The sequence below is a fragment of the Rhyacophila brunnea genome, unplaced genomic scaffold (genome assembly GCF_057557595.1).
Source record: "Rhyacophila brunnea isolate RB1 unplaced genomic scaffold, BYU_Rbru_1.0 scaffold_6, whole genome shotgun sequence".
NCBI classification, from domain to species: Eukaryota; Metazoa; Arthropoda; class Insecta; order Trichoptera; family Rhyacophilidae; genus Rhyacophila; species Rhyacophila brunnea.
The window spans coordinates 26,531,990-26,546,788 of record NW_028233276.1 but is presented as its reverse complement, the minus strand read 5'-3'; positions in this window follow the sequence as shown (position 1 = coordinate 26,546,788).

Here is a 14,799-nt window from a genome sequence, read left to right as displayed (position 1 = left end):
TGGGACATTATAATTACAAGGCATCTAAGATATATTTTCAGACAGTCAAAGGGTAGTAAGATATGCGATTAAAATTTGGATGTATGATACATCTTTTTGACATGAAAAAATAATGTTCTAAACAATCTATTCTCCCATGTAACCAATTTTGACATAATTTTCCAAACAATCTTTGGCTTGGCTACTTAGAAATGTGCTTTTTTAATTCACGTGGCTCTTTTCGAAACTAACTGACATACAATTGGGATGATGGATGGATAGAATATAAAAGTTCAGTGGGTAATTTGAAAGACAGATCGAGGAACGTGATAGTAATCGGAAGAGACCTTCAGCCAGTAGAAGATATAAATAGAAGCGAGGCTGCTAAATATTATGATTATATTATTTTAGTGACACTGCTGCATATTATAAAACGGCGCCTGAGTGACGTCGGCATGTTGTTGACTACCTACACCCGGTAGATATGCCATAGAAAAAGTTAAGTAACATGATTCAATGAAAAGTGAATTTAATAAAAGTTACAATATAAAGTTTATAATCTTTCGAAAGAAATATCACAAAAAAACACCCAATTGTTGTTTCTTTTACATTTTTCAGACGTTTTTTTTTACAGAAACCATATCTTTATTTGCGAATAAAATGTCAAATTTGTTTTAAATTGTTGTCGCAGCTACCCTCTGACATTTATAAAAAAAAGTGTTTGGAAGTTATGTGAGTTTTATTATCAATTTTAATTTGTCACTTAAACAACGCTCGACCATTGTTAGTGAAAGGACAACACAAAGAAGCTTTGACATCTAGGATTTCGTATTTGCTAAATTATTACCACACTTAACGCATTTTACGTGTATTTTTTATTCCCAATATAGAGATTGTTTCGGTTATTTAATAAAAAAAATATATAAATCTATGTTACATTTGACTTAACAACCCAACAAAAGTGTTTTTATATGTCATTACAGGTTTTATTTTCAGGTGTTTATTTAATATCTATAAAAAAATGCTTTTGAACAGCTGAAGTTAGTGTTGGTTGATTTTCATACTATTTTAATGTCATGAATGAATTGTATTTTCGCTAATTTTCTGTTGTTACGCATTATGTAATATACTTATTTAAAAAATATATAATAAGTATATAAAACTACCAGATGTAACAATTTGTTTTTTTTTTTAATTAATTTTTTTTCTCCTTTTATGCGACATATCCAGTACCTACCTGACCTATATTTAATATAAATATTTCTCTGTTTGTCGTTGTTCTGAATAGAGATACACTGCTGGGTTCAAATCAATCTCTGTTCTTCTCTTGCCAGAATATTGATTACCAGAAACATCCACTTAAATAATCAGATGCAGGAGTTTGTACTATGCGGGATGTTGTACCCAAATTATACTAGCTTTCTAGTTCTATGTGGTGTTTCTTTAATTTTGTTGATCATCGACATCATCTTGACGTTCACAACTTTGTCTGTCCAGCTGATACGGAGCATCCGTTTGTTCAACAATATTTTAAAAAGCTTCACGCTTCATAGCATTGTATTTGTGAGGGTCCATACTTCCACTTCGTATAAGAGAACCAAACAGACATAATATGAACCATAACGTTATTGTTTTGATTCATCTATCGCGAAAAGACAGGATAAGAAACGACATGATTATTACAGCTATTAAATACCACTAAGTGCAGAATATTTCAATATTTTGAATACCCGATTCGGGTTATAGTAAAATTATCGATATATTTCTTTCAATAAGATACTCGTTTTCATCTCCTGTGATCGTACAGACTTGATCCTTGGATTATTTTGATAGCGATACCGTTTTTCGATACCGGTCTTCATAGTGATACTATTATTTTTTATGACATCCCTACATAATAATAATATGATGCTTGTTGAAAAATACCTCATCTAATCTAGAGAACTACTGGAGAAAACAGACGAATGTGACGGAACAGTTTGCTCTAAATCTATATCATTCATAACAACTACTGACTAATTGTATGTTTTATACTTCCAGTCTTTTTCTTATATTTTGTTTTGTAAATTATTTTTCATTATTTTAAATTTACTGTTTCTTACAGTGTCCCACCACTGTATGTGATTATTAAGAACTGCATTATTTCGATTTGATTTAATAACTATATCCGCCTGTTATTGGGACCATCGCTTATTCAATTCAAATTTATTTTATATATAATCTCCTATATATTATTATCCTAAGAGATTTTGGAAAATACACCAACAGCTCATTTATCTCCTATATATTATTATCCTAAGAGATTTTGGAAAATACACCAACAGCTCATTTAAGCGACATTTTATTGTTATTTTTACATCTTCACTTCGAAATATGCGCTACCGATTCATCTACCGATTGAATTGAACACATTTCAGAAATTTTCCATGATTTTACATGTACGTGACGTTTATATCCGATATTTTCTTACACATCGTATGCAATCGCCATATTTACTGTTTACGCCCCACAAAATGACGTCTTCGTCGCTTAAGACCTTCTCATCCTTTATTTGACAAACTAATTCGATTATTTTTATTCAAATATCTTAATGTAGGCATTGGCCCACTTTTTTCCGATGAAAAAACCATAATCCTGGTACAATTCACTACGTATAATATCTTTTGACAGGAGCGTGCGCCACTGTCCGCCATTTCATAGATAACATGATATTCCAAATTTGATTTTTTAAAATACTTCTTTGTGGCTGTTACGCACTATTTTTTTTATTGAATAATTACCTAGGCTACTAATTTCCATTGATCACAATATAGTCATATTAAACTATCAAAGTTGCCATTGCAAACAATGAAAGAAATTAATACGAATTGTTATAGTTATCAAAATGAGTCATATTGTATAATATCTACCTATTTTTATCGTCCCTATCATCATAAATCTTGACCTATACACTGCTGGATGAAGGCCTCCTCAGCCTTATTCGACTCCTTACTTACACATGAATTGTTATATTTATCAAAATCAGTGATATTATATTATTATCTACCTATCTATATATAATGCCATTATTATCACGAGCCTCAATAAATCCACTGCTGGATGAAGGCCTCTCTACGTTGATTGTATTCTTGACAGTATTGAATTTCTAATGTTATTTATCTACATATTCATATCGTCATCATAATCATCATCATCATCAACCAGGATGAATCCACTGCTGGATGAAGAGTTCCGCAACCTGATTCTACTACTATTGGTTTAACGAATTTGTGATATTATACATATTTCTATCCATCTTATCATCATCGACTTGAACCAATCCACTGTTGGATAATGGCGTCCCTAGCCCGAATCTACTCCTTTCTGTCATATGAATTGCTGTATTTATCAAAATCGGTGATACTATATTTATCTACATATTCATATTGTCATCATCATCATCATCAACCAGGATCAATCCTCTGCTTAATAAAGACCTCCATAGACTGATTCTACTCTTTTTTGTCATATGAATTTCTGTATTTATCAAAATCGGTTATATTATATTTATCTACATATTTATATCGTCATCATCATCATCATCATCATCACATCGACCTGAACCAATACACTGCTTAATAAAGACCTCCTTAGCCTGATTTTACTCCGTTATGTCATATGAATCCCTGTATTTATAAAAATCGGTGATATTATATATTTTATCTGCATATTCATATCATCATCATCATCATCATCAACCAGGATTAATCCACTGCTTAATAAAGACCTCCCTAGCCTGATTCTACTCCTTTCTGTCATATGAATTTCTGTATTTATCAAAATCGGTGATATTATATTTATCTACATATTCATATCGTCATTATCATCATCATCATCATCATCGACCTGAACCAATCCACTGCTTATTAAAGACCTCCCTAGCCTGATTATACTCCTTTCTGTCATATGAATTGCTGTATTTATCAAAATCGGTGATATTATATTTATCTACATATTCATATCGTCATCATCATCATTATCATCATCATCATCATCGACCTGAACCAATCCACTGCTTAATAAAGACCTCGCTAGCCTGATTCTACTCCTTTCTGTCATATGAATTTCTGTATTTATCAAAATCGGTGATATTATATTTATTTACATATTCATATCGTCATCATCATCATCATCATCGACCTGAAGCAATCCACTACTTAAAGACCTCCTTAGCCTGATTCTACTCCTTTCTGTGATATGAATTTCTGTATTTATCAAAATCGGTGATATTACATTTATCTACATATTCATATCGTCATCATCATCATCATCAACCAGGATCAATCCTCTGCTGGATGAAGAGTTCCGCAACCTGATTCTACTACTATATTATACCTATTTCTATCGTCCTTATCATCATTGACCTGAATCCATCTACTGCTGGATAAAGGCCTCCCATGCCTGATTCTACTCCTTTCTGTCATTGGAATTGCTGTATTTAACGAAATCGGTGATATTATATTATATCTATTTATATTTCCATTATCATTATGAGCCTGAATCAATCCACCGGTGGATGAAGGCCTCTCTAAGTTGTTTGAATTTCTGTCGGTCATATGAATTGCTATATTTATCAAAATTGCTGATATTATATTTACCCATTCATAATATCGTCATTATCATCATCATCAACCAAGATTAATCCACTGCTGGATAAAGGCCTTTTTAAGCTGATTCCACATCTTTAGGTCTTATAAATTCCTATTCTTATCAGATATAATATGTATTGCTTCATTATTTATCAACATTTTTGTCTCGATATGAATGTCCCGCACCGGGAAACTATATTGTTTAAGGTTAATTTTTAAAACAAAATATGATTTTTAAAATATTATTCTATGGCTCCAAGCATTTATTTTTTATAGACAATGAAACAAAATAATGTTTAAATTTATTTTTTATGCTGCTAACCTTTTTCTAATATGTAAATGGGGCCCGAAAGAGATTAATATTCGCATTATATTGGATTGCTATTTATGATAATCACGATTGAGATGTATAATTTTTTTATCATATTTAAATGCACATACCTACGCATATATTGTATTAAAATTAAAATGACAGTGGTAGCAATCGGTGATTGCCAGCTGTTCTTCTAAGCCTAGCAGCTTGAAATGGTGTCAGACAATATTGAGAAGGCCAGACTTCAGAATAGACTACGCACATGACTCCAAATTTGTATTGGCAGTGACGACATGCAAATCGTAAAACTGACAAATCAGCTAAATTTTTAACTGTCTGACGTGAATGAAAATCCATCCCGAAGGGAAAACTATGGCGCCGTCTATAGACACTTTACAATTAGGTATTATATTAAAATCCAACACCAAGTCATTATGACGAAAAGCTGTCTGCAAGACCTAGCGAGACAGACTGGCGAGAGCCAGCTGGCTCAGCTAGTGTTCATTAATATTAAATACTTCTCCCGGTCCAGATCCCGTTGATTGACCTTAATAAAAAATAGAAGAATAATCTAAAGACATGGTTTCATAAAAGCACAACGTACCTAGTTATCCAGTTAGCGTACTCAGTGGTTTAAATCGCTTTGATAATTTCCAGTATTTTCAGAAGAGGGATAAACTTAAAGAAAAGACAAGGTACCTATTAGGCATCAACTGCGCAATATAATTTTAGTAAATATTTTATTAATTTTTAACAATATTTTTAATAAAATATAGCACGGCAAACATAGCAACTTGCAATAGAACAGTTGAGAATGGCTATCTTAATGTGATGTTCTAAGATATGTTCCAGCAACCTGTATACCAACATATAGGTAGTTATAGCTAAAATATATGTAAGAGGAACATGTCACGGTATTTGCAGCTAATGCTGACAGATATACCTACGTTTTACACAAAAAAGCTTTGTGGCGTTTAAAAAGGACGGTGAAAGTTTTATTCTGACAGCTTTTCCATGCAAAAACGCAGAGTGGGTGATAATTGATAACCGCCTGTGGAATTTCCCTCGCCGCCACCTGCTCCTAATTGTCCTGTTCCGGGAAAGGGAAAATGTGATACACAATAATATGTTGAACGCCAAAGTGAAAAATTGACAAATATGTTTGCACTGTCATGCTTTTATAGCACATTGACATATTATTGGTCCAGTAAATTTGCATATTATACGTTCGTATAAATCGTAAATATATTATGTAATCCAAAGAGTTTTGATTACAGGAATAGAAAGTATTAAGTAGTATTTTAGTATTTTTTAATATCCTAACACAGATCCAGACACGGAACACCCCCCCCCCCCCCCACTGTGTTGTGGGTGATTCAGTGCGATGACCCAATGAGCAAATGGCTGACAAGTGATACTCGCAAGAAGTATATTTGAACAAAGATACATGATGAACTCCATATGACATAAAAAGGGAGCAAGAATTATTTTTGTTAGGTATATAATAATGAAAAATCATCATTATTTAGAATTGTAGAAAAACGTCAATAATAATTTTAATATTAATGGAGTAGTCATTAAAAGAATTAAAAAAATGCCATGACATTATATTTATTTAAATTTATTTTAACTCGAATTTGTATCTTTGTGAGATTGCGGTGTATTTATAAACCCTAATTGAAGATTAATTATAATTGGCATCTAGATAAATTATAATTAAAATACGTATTATGTATAACTTTCATATATAGGGAATAAAAATGCTTAAAATAACTAGTTATAAGATCTAATTTTATGTTGAATGAACATTTAAAGTAAAATATATTTTTATCAATAGCCTGATAATATTGTTTGGTACCACATAGTGTATAGTATTTAGCATACCTATGACATTTCTTTGAATTATAATACGAATATACAATCATCAATAATCATTAACTGCAGTTACGCTCCTGCATCAAAGCATTTATGACAAGCACAAGGTTGCGCTACTTACCTCAGTTGATCGCCACGTCTCACACCAAGTGAGACATGCAGCGCGTAGATAGCTTTTTTGTATCGCTAAAGGGTTAGGGTGTGTTGGCTATGGCAGTGTCGAACTCTCTGGTGGCATCCGGAACACATATACATTGTACAAGCCACAGTAAGTGCACTTCTTCGTGAATACGCCAACCACAGAGGACTGACATTTCAACTCATTCAGTATTATTGCATTTAACTTATACACAAACCTACTCAACACAACACAGCCTAATTTCTCGTTTATCGGTCTTTTGTCTATTGCACTCGGTGTACCTACACCATGCCCCCCACATCCTGAAACGGGTCTTCAGGCTAGGATATTTGGCAGGCCCCCTATCCACCGCTAAGATTAAAAGCAGTGTGAAATACTACATTAACGTTTTTCAAATTGTGTTTTAGTTCAAATTATTTATACAGTGAATTATTGGTGATTTTTAATGCATCTACTTTAATAATGAAGCTGTCGTGTATCGACACATAATAATCAGAAAATATATTGCACAATTATATAATTTAAAATGTCCATGGCCACGAAGTATAATAGCGTCTTTTTTACTATTAAAGTTAATTTTTGATGTGTTTATCTCACTTATCTGGTCAACCACCCGACACGCCGGGCCCCCCACAGCCGACCCCAGGCTAGAGCCCTGTCAGCCCTTCCCAGCCATGATCTACACTACTCCGGAATTCGGGTGGACACCGAGAATTTTTTGACAGTTCCACTAGGGATTGGGTTTCTAAAAAAACCTGACATTAGTGTTTCGCAATTTTTGTGTTAGAAATTAAAATCTAAGAATTTTTTCTAGAGGATGCTGGAGAATTTCAAATCATTTTTTTGCCGTGTTTTTATTTGTCTAAGCCCAAGGTATAGTTTATTGGCTTTCATTTTCCATGTTTAAAATCATTCTGATAATTTTCATGTTTGGGGGGTGCCAGGGCCCCTTGCCCCCCCCCTGGGTGCGCCACTGCATGAGTGTTTCCAATGCCGTCGTCCCGGAGTAGCACAAAGATTCTGCGGAGACATTGACTCTTAAAGTTCAAAAGCCGAGACCTTTGGGGCCTGATAAGATGCCACCTTTGACAATCATATAGGACCACAAGTAGCACAAGTAGTACGTACGCGTTGAGCCAGCGACATTTGATTTTTAAATTTGCAGCAATCAATAAACAAAAATACAATAATGACACTTATTGACATTAGAGATTTTCATCTAAACGCAGATTGTATGCAGTCGACATTAGATGCAACATTTTTTTTAAAATCCTGAGTAAATGAGTAATTCATTTTGAATTCACTTACATTCTTACATATAAATAAATATATAACAATTGAAAAATACCTCTTAAAACTATGATAAGTAAGAGTATATTAAATATGTTAATCATAATCATTATGAATATTTTCGAGTATTAACTTATTATGTATTTGCCTGTATTACTGAAAAATGTGAATAATGTTGGTTGAGTGACTCGCATATTTTAGTGACATGACACGTGACTATTATTTTTGTCATTTTCCCAATATATTGCACTTTTTTATCAACGCGTCATACATCCTGAAAAATGAAAAGCTACAATGAATTAAACTGTGGTACGCTTCTAACCCCATTTAACTTCATCAAGACTAATTACTAGATTGCTAGGTACTTTATTAACATCTATACTGATATAAAATAATATAATTATTGAGGATGGTTTGAGACGCTCTAAAATATAAATTACATGCATCATTAAGGTTTCAATATTGTTCAAGAATTATTACTAGTTGAGAAATGATTCGTGATGCGTCAATTACATTGAGCTACTTTACGAGCTGCTTGTTGGAGAATTTACAATCTGCCTGTAAAGTCGCCCAGTGTCATCATTGAATAAGCTAACAAGCAAATTGTAAACAATCTACCGATAAAAGTTGAAAGCCGGTCAACTTTACACGCTACACGCCGGCGTGTGGCCCTACTGCGTAGTAGAGCGCAGTCGCAACCTCCCGGTAAAAAAACGAACTACGTTCTGTCAAGATAGTCGCTGGCTTGTGGCTTCTCAGCGAATGGAAAGTTTTGTGTGTCATCATCACAATCGCAATAGCTGAATCGTCCGCTTTTAAATTCGCCAACAAACAGCTCGTAAAGTAGCTCAATGTAATTTCCGCATAATACACCGACAGCGTAAATGAACGAATTTAAGAATTTAGATAATCGGAAAGATGTTTCAAATAATCATTTTTGGAGTATCCTACGTATTTTATGACATTCACGTGCTGGGACAACTATTGATTGTAATGATTCTATTTTCGAGTGCAAGCATATAGTTTTTGGTAAAAATTTTGAAAGATTTCGATAGAATGAATGAACAAATATGAAAGTAAATACGTATTGCCACTTTGACTACTTATCAATTAATAAAGCATCAGCGATTTAATTTATAATTTAATAAAATAATGCAAATAGTTAAGTAAGTATAGAAAAAGTAAATATTATTACGATAATATGAAACTATCACGGATTTTTTTCTTTCTTCGCAAACTTTTGATACTTTCATCGTTTCACACGCAATTTAAAAATTCTTCCGAACATTTGATAACTAAAACGAAACATTGAAAAAAATATTTAGCCATTCCCTCCATTTATCTATTCAAAGAAACAATTTTTTTAAAACATTTATATTTTGATTTATTTCTTAGATATTAATTGATATTTTATGAAAGAGTCTCAAAACCTTGAAATTTTTACGTTATACTAAAATTTTTACTTAATGGTAATTTTCGATCAAAAGATATTAATTATATTTAATAACCGCGAAAGTCTCAAGCAATCTAATCTAAATAAATACGGTTACCATACTCAATTTAAGATAAGTAGGTATCGTATCAAATATATACATATTTCGAATTGATGTGCAATTTTCCAATTTAATCGAAGTGGTGCATGACGATTTAAAAATAAATGACAATTAAATTCTTCTTATTCTTACTGGTGCTATAACCTTATGCAGGTGTTGGTCTCCTCCAGTAGTCGCCCTAATCTAGGTAGGTACATATTAAGTCAGAAACCGATTCTACTCTATTTTACAATATCTTTAAATGTACCTCTACATTATTTCTCAGATTTTACGAGCATCTCAAACATTTGTATAAATGTCACTTATTTTTTAAATTCGTAAAAATCACCACTTTTGACGAAGAACCGATTGATGCATTTCGTTTTAATGCTTTTCTGTCATTTGTGTATCGGCTTAATAATTTCGGTCAATTTTCCTTTAGTACAAGCATTTTCGTATATAGTACATGTACCCTGTATTTTTATAAATATAATTTAATGTACATATTATCAATATTAACGACTATTTACTACTTGTTAATTACTTGTAAAAATATATTTTAATATATCTGTATGAAGGAAAATGAGAACCATTTAGTAATGGCGTAGTTCGTGTCAAATTCACATCAATAAAAGTGCTTACGCGAAAAAAACATCGGATAACTTACTACTATCCTGAATGGGTGCGTATATTCGTTTAATCTGCGAATATATTTGATTCAGTGCTACATATTTCCAATCATTTTATACGACGAAAAGTATTGGAGGGGTATAGAGAATAGAGAAAATAAAAAGTCCGTAATGATTTCAAACCAATCGAGATAATAATACGGTTAGAGTTGGGTATTTCCCGAGAAAATCTCAATCTCGAGATTCGGAATTTCCCGAAATGATGAAATTTTGAATTCTCAAGATTCGGGATTTTTAAAAAAGAATTCTCGAGAAAATTAAAAATAACCTGTAAAAATCCTAAAATCAGTGTAAAAACAGACAAATACAAACAAAATAGAAGTAGGAAAACAAAAATAATTCAAAACATTACTTATTAAAATGGAATTTCAAAAAACACAGACTGTCAATGGCTGCGTCTGACAATCGCGTACGCTTTAGAGATACAAAATTCCCTAATGTTGAAAAATTGCGCTCATTTTGAGGCGACTTTGGCTTAATTGTGTTAAATGCCCCGATCAGTCTATGAACGTTTTGTATTTTCTGTCCACTTTTTTCATATAGAAAAATAGTTTTTTCAATTAATATTTAATAATAAAAAAATCCCGAATCCCGAGAAAAGATTCTCGAGATCCGGGATTTCCCGAAATGTTAAAAATTTCAATTCTCGAGATTCGGGATGAAGAATCTCGAAATATTCACGAGAATTCCCGTCGGGAAAATTCCTGAAACCCAACTCTAAATACGGTTGTATGAAAAATACAGTGTAACTCAAAGTAGGCCACGTGAACTTACTGTAACAAATTTTGAAGTGCTAAGAAACATAGATAATATGTAAAATGAACTATGTGAATCATATGGACATTACACGCTGCCTCCAACAATCTATATTGATTGTTAGTTTAATTACGTCTTCCCACATTACACCCTGTAGATTTTTATACAAGTAAAATGGTGAAATCCGGTGGTTTTGAAGAAATTGGTAAGGTTAACAAACTCTTGAAGTATCCGTAGCACGTGGACGTGGAGTTATGGTCCAACATAAACAGCATAGTCCGATTTCTTGTTTTCTTGTTACTGACAATGTTATATTATCGCTTATCACACACCCGAAACAAGCATCAGTTTACGCAAGCCATTTAAGGTGACTTGATACCGTAAGGCATTACCGTCAGAATGCTAGCATTAGACTGCCAGTATTTAGCTCTAACCAAGTACAGGGAAATAGTTTAAATAACATACATGTGTCATACATGTGTGACATACATAGCTATAATATGGCTATAAATAGCCAACCTCCAATGATAATTAAGTAAAAATTCATAACTTTGTAACATAGTTAGATAAATTGTCAAATAATTTCAGAGTTCGCTAGTGCTACGAATCAAGTCATTCGTAGATTCTTAAACTTTAGTTGCTGCAGCCCACGGCGCCCATCTTTAACAAATTTAGGGCTGTTGCAAATTATTTATGTTAATTGAAAATAAACTTTAAACATTTAGTTCTGACCCACGCCTTCATGTGTTAATGGCATTACCTAAATTGAATGTGTATTGATATTAACCTGTACCTATGTGTGTAATAGTGAGTAACCTTTTTGTGAGGCGGCTCTCGTGGTGCAGTTGGTAAGGCGCTCGCCTTCCACCCGAGAGTTCCTGGGTTCGATTCCCGGTCATGACAAAAAAACATTTATGTATTTTTCTCAAAGCCTGGATGTTTGTGATTGTTCAAAATTACTAACAACCACCTTGTACGAAAAAGCAAGGACATGGTTATTAATAATTCTAAAAAAAAAAAAAAAAAACCTTTTTGTGAACCTTAATTGTTAAAATAAAATTTTCTTCTGAGATTTGTGCTACGAACAACGTGTATTTCATTTTGAATATTCACCATCATCAACTGTCAATCCTACATCTTAACCCAACTGTCAAGACTAACCTTACACTGAACGTGCTCTATCAACACCAAACCCAGCTTCGATTGACCGCCCTAAACAATTTACCATCACTGAGCTAGTCGAAGGGTGGAAGCTGGTCATGTAACTTACACGTATCGACCGACGGCGCACTACCAGCGTCATTAACGTCAGGTCGACCGGAGAGCTGAGTGCGGAGGTCGGATCGGGCTGTGCGGCCCCGACTCTCCTCCCTACCCAGACTTCCGGGGTGTCAATATTATTGGTTCAAAATATACGCTAAGTTGCTAGTATTAACAATAATTGTAAGTAAAATAAATAAAAAAAGTCTATTGATCAGTTCGGTGGTAGTACTAAACAGTCTTTCCTCATATATTGTTACTTTAAATGCCAATGGAAACTATTGGAGATTGACGAGAAACAAGTTTCTGATTGGATTTTTGTTTCATATAATTATTCTTGTCTGTTAAAATGAAGTCATAAGAAAAAAATCTTCATTATGTTAAACATCGGACTGCATTCTATCAAAAGCAATGACAACTCACTGATCCTCGACTAAGTCAGGTGCTAAATAATATGAATTATTGTATTTTGTCCACAACACTCCAAGACATGATCCAAAATGACATCTGCCAATTTATTTTGAACTTTAGAGCGGACCATGAGCAGTTGGTAGGATCGAATTCGCGTCTGCGGCCATGTGAGAACTTATATGTTTATTGTAGACATTTTGTCTTAAATCTTTCAACCCTGTGTAGCATAACTAAGCTACGTATGAATACAATTATTGCAAATATTGATTTCATCTTTTTAACGAATAGTGTACCTTGGGTTAACCTCATCTATTTTTACATTTTGTTAGCTCACAGTTAAATACTAATGTGATGCCTAATTAGTGTTATTACGCCCCTACGGATAAAACATTCTTAATTACGTATTATAATTACTGCCTATGGTTGAATGTCTTAAAACTACTCTCTATGTATACAATAATTACGGTAATCAAAAGTTGTGCATATGTTTATAGTTTGGGACAAACTGTAAGTATAAAAGTGTGTATTCTTATTTGAGTTATAAACAATATGATGGCACCTAGTAGAATAATTTGAAATAAAGGTAGCATCTCTCTCTGGGGAATAATGAATAGCCGAACTTAACAATGAGGCTCAACAAATTCTACTTTATACAACACATAATAATATATATACAAATGTATATTTTAATGAAAACTTTCGAATGTTGTTTGTTTTATGAGAATATAACAATGATACTATTGAAATAGAAAAGCCAACCCACTGTTAATGGGATGAATTCGTAATGGCGATGAACACTGATTCATAAGATATTTAACTTTGAGGCAAGCAAGAAAGAGTATAAATATTAAATTAATACAAGAACGTCAGAAAAGCTTTAATACGCGATTATGAAAAATCTCAGAAAATTAGACCGAGTGGGATTTTAACTGTTAACAAATGGTTAACATCATTGTTATTTTAATCAAATAATGATATTACTATCAAATACTTCTTTATATGTGGTATCGGGAACAATTATTATATTTTTAGTTTTAACGTCACTTGATAATGATTTTTACAAGACTGAATGGTATTCGAACACACATATTTCACTTTCTGGGGGAGTGCTCTCAAATTAATTAAGAAACAAATCCAACTGTCGTTTTTACGAATATTTGTTAATAATTACGCTGTGTGTTTGATTGCCATCTTTATAATTTAAATCATTTATTACTAATACGCATATGATATAATCATCACATCAATTGATTCAACAGATAAGCTATAAATCAACTCTTATTAAGAGTTTCTCACCTATATTGTGATAATAATGATTATTATGTATAATAACAATTGGGTTTCACTCATCAGAAAGACTAGAGCCCAGACCACGAGCTCAAGGTGAGAATTAAGACGGCAAGAAGCACTTTTAAAAAAATAAAATGCTTCTGCAATCGTTCTTATCTGCTAATGCTAAACAATATCAGTATTAATATCAGTCGAAATTTGAAGGTCAACGGATTTGACTATCATAAAACCGCAACCTTTCGAGATGTGGGTGGATCGGCATAAGACAATTTTTCGAGCTGATTACGGTGATCTTTGTTTTTATTTATTGAGTCTGATCCAATTTGTTATTGACCCATGCTATTTCATATTTATATTGGGTTTCGTATTTATTTGATTGCGTGTTGATTAAACTGATTGTGTTTTGCATTGCTATTTTGGATACTGTTAATCAGGGGCGTAGTAAGGTATTTTAGCGTCCAGGACGGTAACAAAAATGCGCCACTAACGTACCCAATGCAAAATTTTATTTTGCTAATAATAACGTTATTATACTAATTAATTTAGCTACTACTAATATTAAGTTCACGCGTGTACGTTTTGAAAATATACGGTTACCGTAACTGAACAAAAAATTCGATGACCCATGGTCTTTAAT